The sequence below is a fragment of the Macrobrachium nipponense genome, chromosome 36, assembly GCF_015104395.2.
Source record: "Macrobrachium nipponense isolate FS-2020 chromosome 36, ASM1510439v2, whole genome shotgun sequence".
NCBI lineage: Eukaryota > Metazoa > Arthropoda > Malacostraca > Decapoda > Palaemonidae > Macrobrachium > Macrobrachium nipponense.
In genome coordinates, this window is record NC_087220.1 from 30,592,468 (window position 1) to 30,599,967 (window position 7,500).

General features: G+C 34.9%; 1 pseudogene; it reads right to left on the reverse strand.

Moving 5' to 3' along the window:
* Window positions 1-7,500, reverse strand: part of LOC135203546 (transcription factor GATA-4-like) — a 130,084-nt pseudogene that overhangs the window by 9,311 nt on the left and 113,273 nt on the right.

The window sequence follows — 7,500 nt, forward strand, 5'->3', positions numbered from 1 at the left end:
CAAAATATTTTCAAGTTAATAATAATAATCAATAATAATAATAATAATAATAATAATAATAATAATAAATAATAATATGCTGGAAGTAACCCCTCTTTTAAACATGTTTTGTTAAGAGTAATTAAAGCAGCTGAGGTGGCAATTACTTTTAATAAAATAATAATAATAATAATAATAATAATAATAATAATAATAATAACAAGCTGGAAGTAAACCCTCTTTTAAGCATGTTTTATTAAGAGTAATTAATGCAGCTGAGGTAGCAATTACTTTTAATAATAATAATAATAATAATAATAATAATAATAATAATAATAATAATAATAATAATAATAGTAATAATAATAATAATAATAATATAATAATAGTAATAATAATAATAATAATAATATAATAATAATAATAATAACTAATAATAATATAATAATAATAATAATAATAATAATAATAATAATAGCATGCTGGAAGTAAACCCTCTTTTTAAACATGTTTTTATTAAGAGTAATGAATGCAGCTGAGGCAGCAATTACTTGGAGAAAAAAAAATTAATAATAATAGTAACAGAACTAATGGCCACCCATCCAGCCAGGAGCCTCACCAGCCTTCTGGAGTGTTTAATGAGAGGCCTGTTGATGCCGTTCATCTTGGTGTAGAGGCCGCAGGCGTTGCAGAGGTAGTGGCCCGTGGCGTCCCTCCTCCAGAGGGGCGTCTGAACGGCGCCGCAGTTGACACACTCGCGACTTTCTGCGCAGAATTCGCTCCCAGGATAATCTGCTTGGAGGAAATGAAATTTTTGAAAGCATTATCATCATGGCAAGACGATGGCTTTATACTAATACTACTACTATACTACTACTACTGCTGTTGCTACTAATACCTTGATACTGTCTCCTGGCATTTTCATACATTTTTATCTATCTATTTATTATTTTTTTTTTATCGTTTTTTTAATAAGTGGTGTATCTTCTCGCATTTTCCTTCACCTCCTCTTAATTCCTCCTAATGAAACACCTTTTAATATTCTTTGGAAGCTTCAATAATTTCAAGTCAGTGGCCCATTATATAATAATAATAATAATAATAATAATAATAATAATAATAATAATAATAATATAATAATAAGTATCAAGACCTGAAAATAGAAATAAGAAGGATATAGCATATGCCGGTGAAATTGTACCCATAATTCATAGGAACACTAGGAGGCACGATCCCAAGATCCCCGAAAAAGAACCTGGAAAAAAAATAGTAATAATAATAATAATAATAATAATAATAATAATAATAATAATAATAATAATATGCCGGTGGAAATTGTACCCATAATTATAGGAACACTATGAGGCACGATTCCCAAGGATCCTTGGAAAGGAACCTGGAAAAACTAGTAGATGCCGAAGTAGCTCCAGGACTCATGAAGAAGAAGAGTGTGCGATCCTAGAAACGGCGCACATAGTAAGAAAAGTGATGGACTCCTAAAGAGGCAGGATGCAACCCGGAACCCCACACTAAAAATACTACCCAGTCGAATATGAAAGACGGTACCTCACAACTCAATCGTCTTATCCAGGTACACTAAACCTCAACAGGGTACACTGATAAACTCCGAAAGCAAATCGATTAGTTTGTTCGTTCGCTGGGTCCCACGAGTAAATTTTTCGTTAATTTTCTTGGCCAAGGAAAAAGTAGCCAAGGTTTAAAATTAGGCTCCAGTTGACAACAGTTTGTCCCCGTAGGAGGGTATTGCCGGCAGTGCACCTCATGCGGTGCACTGTAGGCATTACTTAAGGTTCTTTGCAGCGTGCCTTCAGCCCCTAGCTGCAACAACCTTTCGTTCCTTTTACTGTACCTCCGTTCATATATTCTTTCTGCCATCTTATTTTCCTACCCTCTCCTAACACTTGATTCATAGTGCAACTGCTTTGAGGTTTTCCTCCCGTTACACCTTTCAAACCTCCTTCTTGCTGTCAATTTCCATTTCAGCGCTGAATAACCTCATAAGTCCCAGTATTTTAGGCCAAATAATTCAACTCAACTTGACAACAGTTTGTGCTTTGGAACTTTCCTTTCCTCATCATGGGAAGGATTGGAAGCTTCGTCTTCGGAATCGTCGAAGAAGAGTCCGGAGAATTGTATCAATAAGGAAGATAATTCTTATTATATAATTCTACCGGGCTCAGACGCATTTGGGATAATAACCGCTCATCACGAAAAATCAGATCCAGCAAATACTGTTGGGATATTCCAGTAAATTAGGCTTCAACGGAAGAGAGTGAACTGGGCAGCCAACGATATAGAGATTTTATCCATATTTCTCGGTCAGGGAAGTTAATTAACACTCGATCTTGGATGGGTGACCAGATGCTGAGCCAGAAACGTGAGGCCAGAGCCATAGGGCCAGCAACTTCATCCTAAAACATTAGTTTAGAAGCTGAAGGATAAACCTTTCTGGCGCCGTACTTTAATGAAAAAAAATTAAAAAGGATATATATATTCATTAAGCAACAACTGTCCTTTAATATCCAATTGGCTCTACCTAGGAATTAATATATTTTCACATATGTTAACCGAAGGGGAATTCAATTCGCCTTCGGTTATCATATATGAAAATGTATTGATTCCGAGATAGAGCGAATTGGATGCTAAAGGACATTTGTAGGTTAATGCATGTATATGAATCCCAGTGATGTGATAAAAATTCAAATATATATATATATATATATATATATATATAATATATATATAGATATATATATATATAATATACTATATCACAATTAAAAGGCCCATTAAAACACTCTGGTTTAAAGTTAAGGGACTATATTTAGCTGAAACCCGAGTGTTTTTATGGGCCTTTATACTTGAGACGTATCCTGTTTGTTAACAGAAGAAATTTTTTTTTTTTTTTAAAACCCAACCCCCCCCTTTACACACACACACACACACACACACACACACACACACACACACACACATATATATATATATAGATATATATGATATATATATATATATTGAACATGTTATCAAACATAAATATTAATTCAGATACACACGCCCCCCACACGTGCATATAAATGTCATCAAAAACCAATCTGTCCCCGCAGTCTGGCATCGAGAACCAATAGACGCTGGCCCTGCCGTCAAGACTTCTCATTTCATCAGAGGCCGCCAGGCACTCGAAGCTTATTAAAAAAAGCGTGACACACAGACGACAATCGCAAACTTCTTTTAGCAGCGTCCGTCGCACACACCACACACACACACACACCGAATGTCACCACACCACAGATGTTCTCTGAAGTTGAAGATGAACCCAAGCGTTACGTTCCGAAAGTGCAGAGCTAATAATAATATAATAATAATTAATAATAATAATAATAATAATAATAATAATAATAATAATAACAATATGATTTACGAATAGGAAACTGCACTTGTTTTGCTATTTTTTAACATTGAGATTTTTACTTAGAAAGCTATATATGATCTAATGCAAAAAACATTTTCTTTAGCCGTAACCTCCTCTCTCTCTCTCTCTCTCTCTCTCTCTCTCTCTCTCTCTCTCTCTGCCTTTCTATTGCAACAAAGCTAAAACACCATTCGTCTTAATATTTTTTAATGGCTGATCTTTATTACAGCCGTAATTCTCTCTCTCTCTCTCTCTCTCTCTCTCTCTCTCTCTCTCTCTCTCTCTCTCTCTCTCCCCTTTTTATCTCTCTCTGCTTTCTAATGAAACAAAGGTAAATCATCCGTCTTTTTTTTAATGGCTGACTTTTTACAGACGTAACCCACACGACCCTCCCTCTCTCTCTCTCTCTCCTCTCTCTCTCTCTCTCTCTCTCTCTCTCTCTCTCTCTCATGTTATTTCTCTCTGACTTCCTCCTTTTACTGTAGAAAATCTGGGTAGACTAAGAACAAGGAATCGATAGCATTGCGTAAGAGAGGAGAAGAATAGATGAAACATTCTTAAGTTTACAATCTGCAAGCATTGAATGGAGGGAGGGTAGTTGCCCAGGCTATGAGGGCACGACGTATCTAGGTGTTACATCACTAAACAATAAGCTACCAGGTCAGGGTCAAGTTTATAAAAGAATTAAAAACTTGAAAAAGATCAAAATGTTAAAAAGAATCAAAATTTTTAAAGGTATCAAAACTTGAAAGGAATCACCATTTTTAAAATGATAACATTTTATTTAAATGTATTTGTAAAATCAGAATTTGAGAGGAATCAAAATTAAAAAAATTAACTTTTGAAAGGAATCAAAATAAAAAATTTTTTTTCGTTTTTTTTTGAAAGGAATCAAAATGAAATTTTTTTAAAGGGAATCAAAATTTTAAAAAATAAAACTTTTGAAAGGAATAAACAATTTTTCAAAAATAAAACTTTTGAAAGGAATAAAAAATTTTCAGAAAAATTTTTTAAAGGAATAAAAAAAAAAATAAAACTTTTGAAAGGAATAAAAAAACTGTTTAAAAAAAATAAAACTTTTGAAAGGAATAAAAATCTTAAAAAAATAAAACTTTTGAAATGAATAAAAATCTAAAAAATAAAAAAATACAACTTTTGAAGGGAACCAAAAAAAAAAAAATAATAATAAAACTCTTGAAAGGAAGAAAAATGTGAAAGATTCCACCAACATTTGAAATGAATCAAAATATGGCAGGAATTAAAATTTGAAAGAACTCCAAATTTGAAAAAAAAAAAAAAAGGAGGATCGAAATGTCGCAAGAACAAAAAATTTGGAAGGAATAAAGGAATCAACATTAGAAGTCCACACCAAAACGATACCGAGGTCATTCGAAAAAAGAGAGAGTCACAAACGCTTGGGATTCTGCTCTTGAGACATTATGGTCACGGGAGCTTCAACCATTAAGTGTATAGAGACGATTGGTGGGTGACGATTATCAACTGGCGTTGCAAAGACTGTGGTCGTCTATGCTTATGCACCAGAGGGCATAAATGTGGGTACACAGAGAATAAGAGGGCATAAATGTGGGTACACAGAGAATAAGAGGGCATAAATGTGGGTACACAGAGAATAAGAGGGCATAAATGTGGATACACAGAGAATAAGAGGACATAAATGTGGGTACACAGAGAATAAGAGGGCATAAATGTGGGTACACAGAGAATAAGAGGACATAAATGTGGGTACACAGAGAATAAGAGGGCATAAATGTGGGTACACAGAGAATAAGAGGGCATAAATGTGGGTACACAGAGAATAAGAGGGCATAAATGTGGGTACACAGAACAAGAGGGCATAAATGTGGGTACACAGAACAAGAGGGCATAAATGTGGGTACAAAGAAAATATGACCAAAAAGGAACATTGTACAGAGGGCAAGCGATATAATAGTTTTAGCCAAAGTATTATTTTAGATTGTTATTGGTGTAAAATAAAAATATGACTCACACACAGGCACGCTGCGTTTGGCCAGTGCCAGTGAATTAAATAACGTATCAAGTCTCAATAGCGTTTGTCTGTATCATTAAGCAACTGAAACCGAAGAAGAGTTACGTATGTGTTAATAGCTTGTAAATTATGTTACCGCGTGCTCATACCGATTATGTTCATACACCCTTTATTCCGATTACTATGATTAAAGTGTCAGATTGTGGGGCAAACATAGAGGCAAAACGCCTGAACGAATTCTGATGACTCTAAACCCCGTAACACCTGTAATATACCTGAAATACGAGCGTCTACTTCATTTCCTTGGATTACGCCGGCCATGTAATATGGCGGCCATATTGGATTTTCCCGAAAGCCTAGAAAGACCTTTTCCAGGACGGCGACTGGAAAATTCCTTATACAGAATAGAATAGAATATAGACTCCAGGCCTAAGACCAAGCGCTGGGACCTACGAGGCCATTCAGCACTGAAACGGAAATTGACGATACAGAGGTTTGAAAGGTGTAACAGGAGGAAAACCTCAAAGCAGTTGCACTATGAACCAACTACTATTAGGAGAGGGTGGAAAGTAAGATGGAAGGAAGAGAATATGAATGGAGGTACAGTAAAAGGAATAAAAGGACTTGCAATTAGGGACCGAAGAAACGCTACAATGAACCTTAAGTAATGTCTACAGTGTACCGCTTAAGATTCACTGACGACATTAGCTAACCGCCTTACGGGGCCCAAAAGTTATATAATAGCTTTGAGATCGTAATTCCGATTTCATACATACATACATAAATGTATGTATGTATGGTAATATATACATACATTCATAGCCTGTGTGCGTGTGTACACAATCGTATCAGTATAGAATACACTGTAAACACAGACATATGCGAGTTTTATCATCTTTGAGTGACGTCATTGTCATGTCACATGGAGGCCATGTTGGAAAATGATTATTATATATAAATCTTTCTCAGAACGTCCTTTGGAAATCACTATACCAAGGTATTCTATATACCTTCACTATAGGTACATTTTGGATGCTGAATACGTATACAGTAGAAGGGCAAATGGCGTTGTTAATTATGCATCCGTAGGCAAATTAGGATTTGTCGGCCATGTTGAAACAGATGTAGGTCTTGAAGCCTGGCATTGCTGGATCAATGTTATTATTATTATTATTATTATTATTATTATTATTATTATTATTATTATTATTATTATTATTATTATTATTATTTGTTGTGAGGGGTCCACAATAATATAAATGTTAAAAGTTCGTGTAAAATTTATAAACACTTCATAAAATCTTTCGGACCATTCCCTGGGTTCATCTTCAGTCCAATTTTTGGACTGAAGATGAACCCAAGAAAGGGTTCGAAAGCTTTTATGAAGTGTTCAGAAATTATACACGAACATTTAACATTTTTATTATTGTAGACCCCTTAGAACATTGCACGGGGCGTCCATAAAGTCCCAGTACCATTCTGGGCAATAAATACTTGTAATGGTACTGGGACTTTATGGACATCTATATAACCTAGCGAGAGAGAGTTTTTTTCCAAACATTATTATTATTATTATATTCTGCTTATTTTTGAACGCTAGTTCAGCACTGCAAAATGCCCCAGGCATTCAAATGAGATATGCCACCAATTTCCAGAGAAAACTTTTGCAGAAAAACACGCCCTGTGAAAAAAAAAGAAAAATCAGTAAATCTAGATAAACAGACAAAGATAAATCTAAAGAGATGAAATGCGATATGAAAGTGTGTCAGAAGGAAATGTGTGTGTGTGTGTGTGTTAGCGGGATGGGTGGGGAGAGTATTTTAGATATTGCTTTACTCATTAATCACTCACCCACTCCATCCACCCCCCTCCCCCATCCCCACCCCTCCCCTCGATGTTTCCCCAAAAGTGCAACATGTGATGATTTATAGGACACGAATCAGCGCGAGGCAGAATACTTACATTGAATTTCAAAAGGATATACTGCGAATTTTAGTTTAGGGGAAAACCTATAAAAAGCATTTTAATATCCTTTTTTGAAGATCCCACATTCTCGACGAAACGATAAGACAGTAATTAA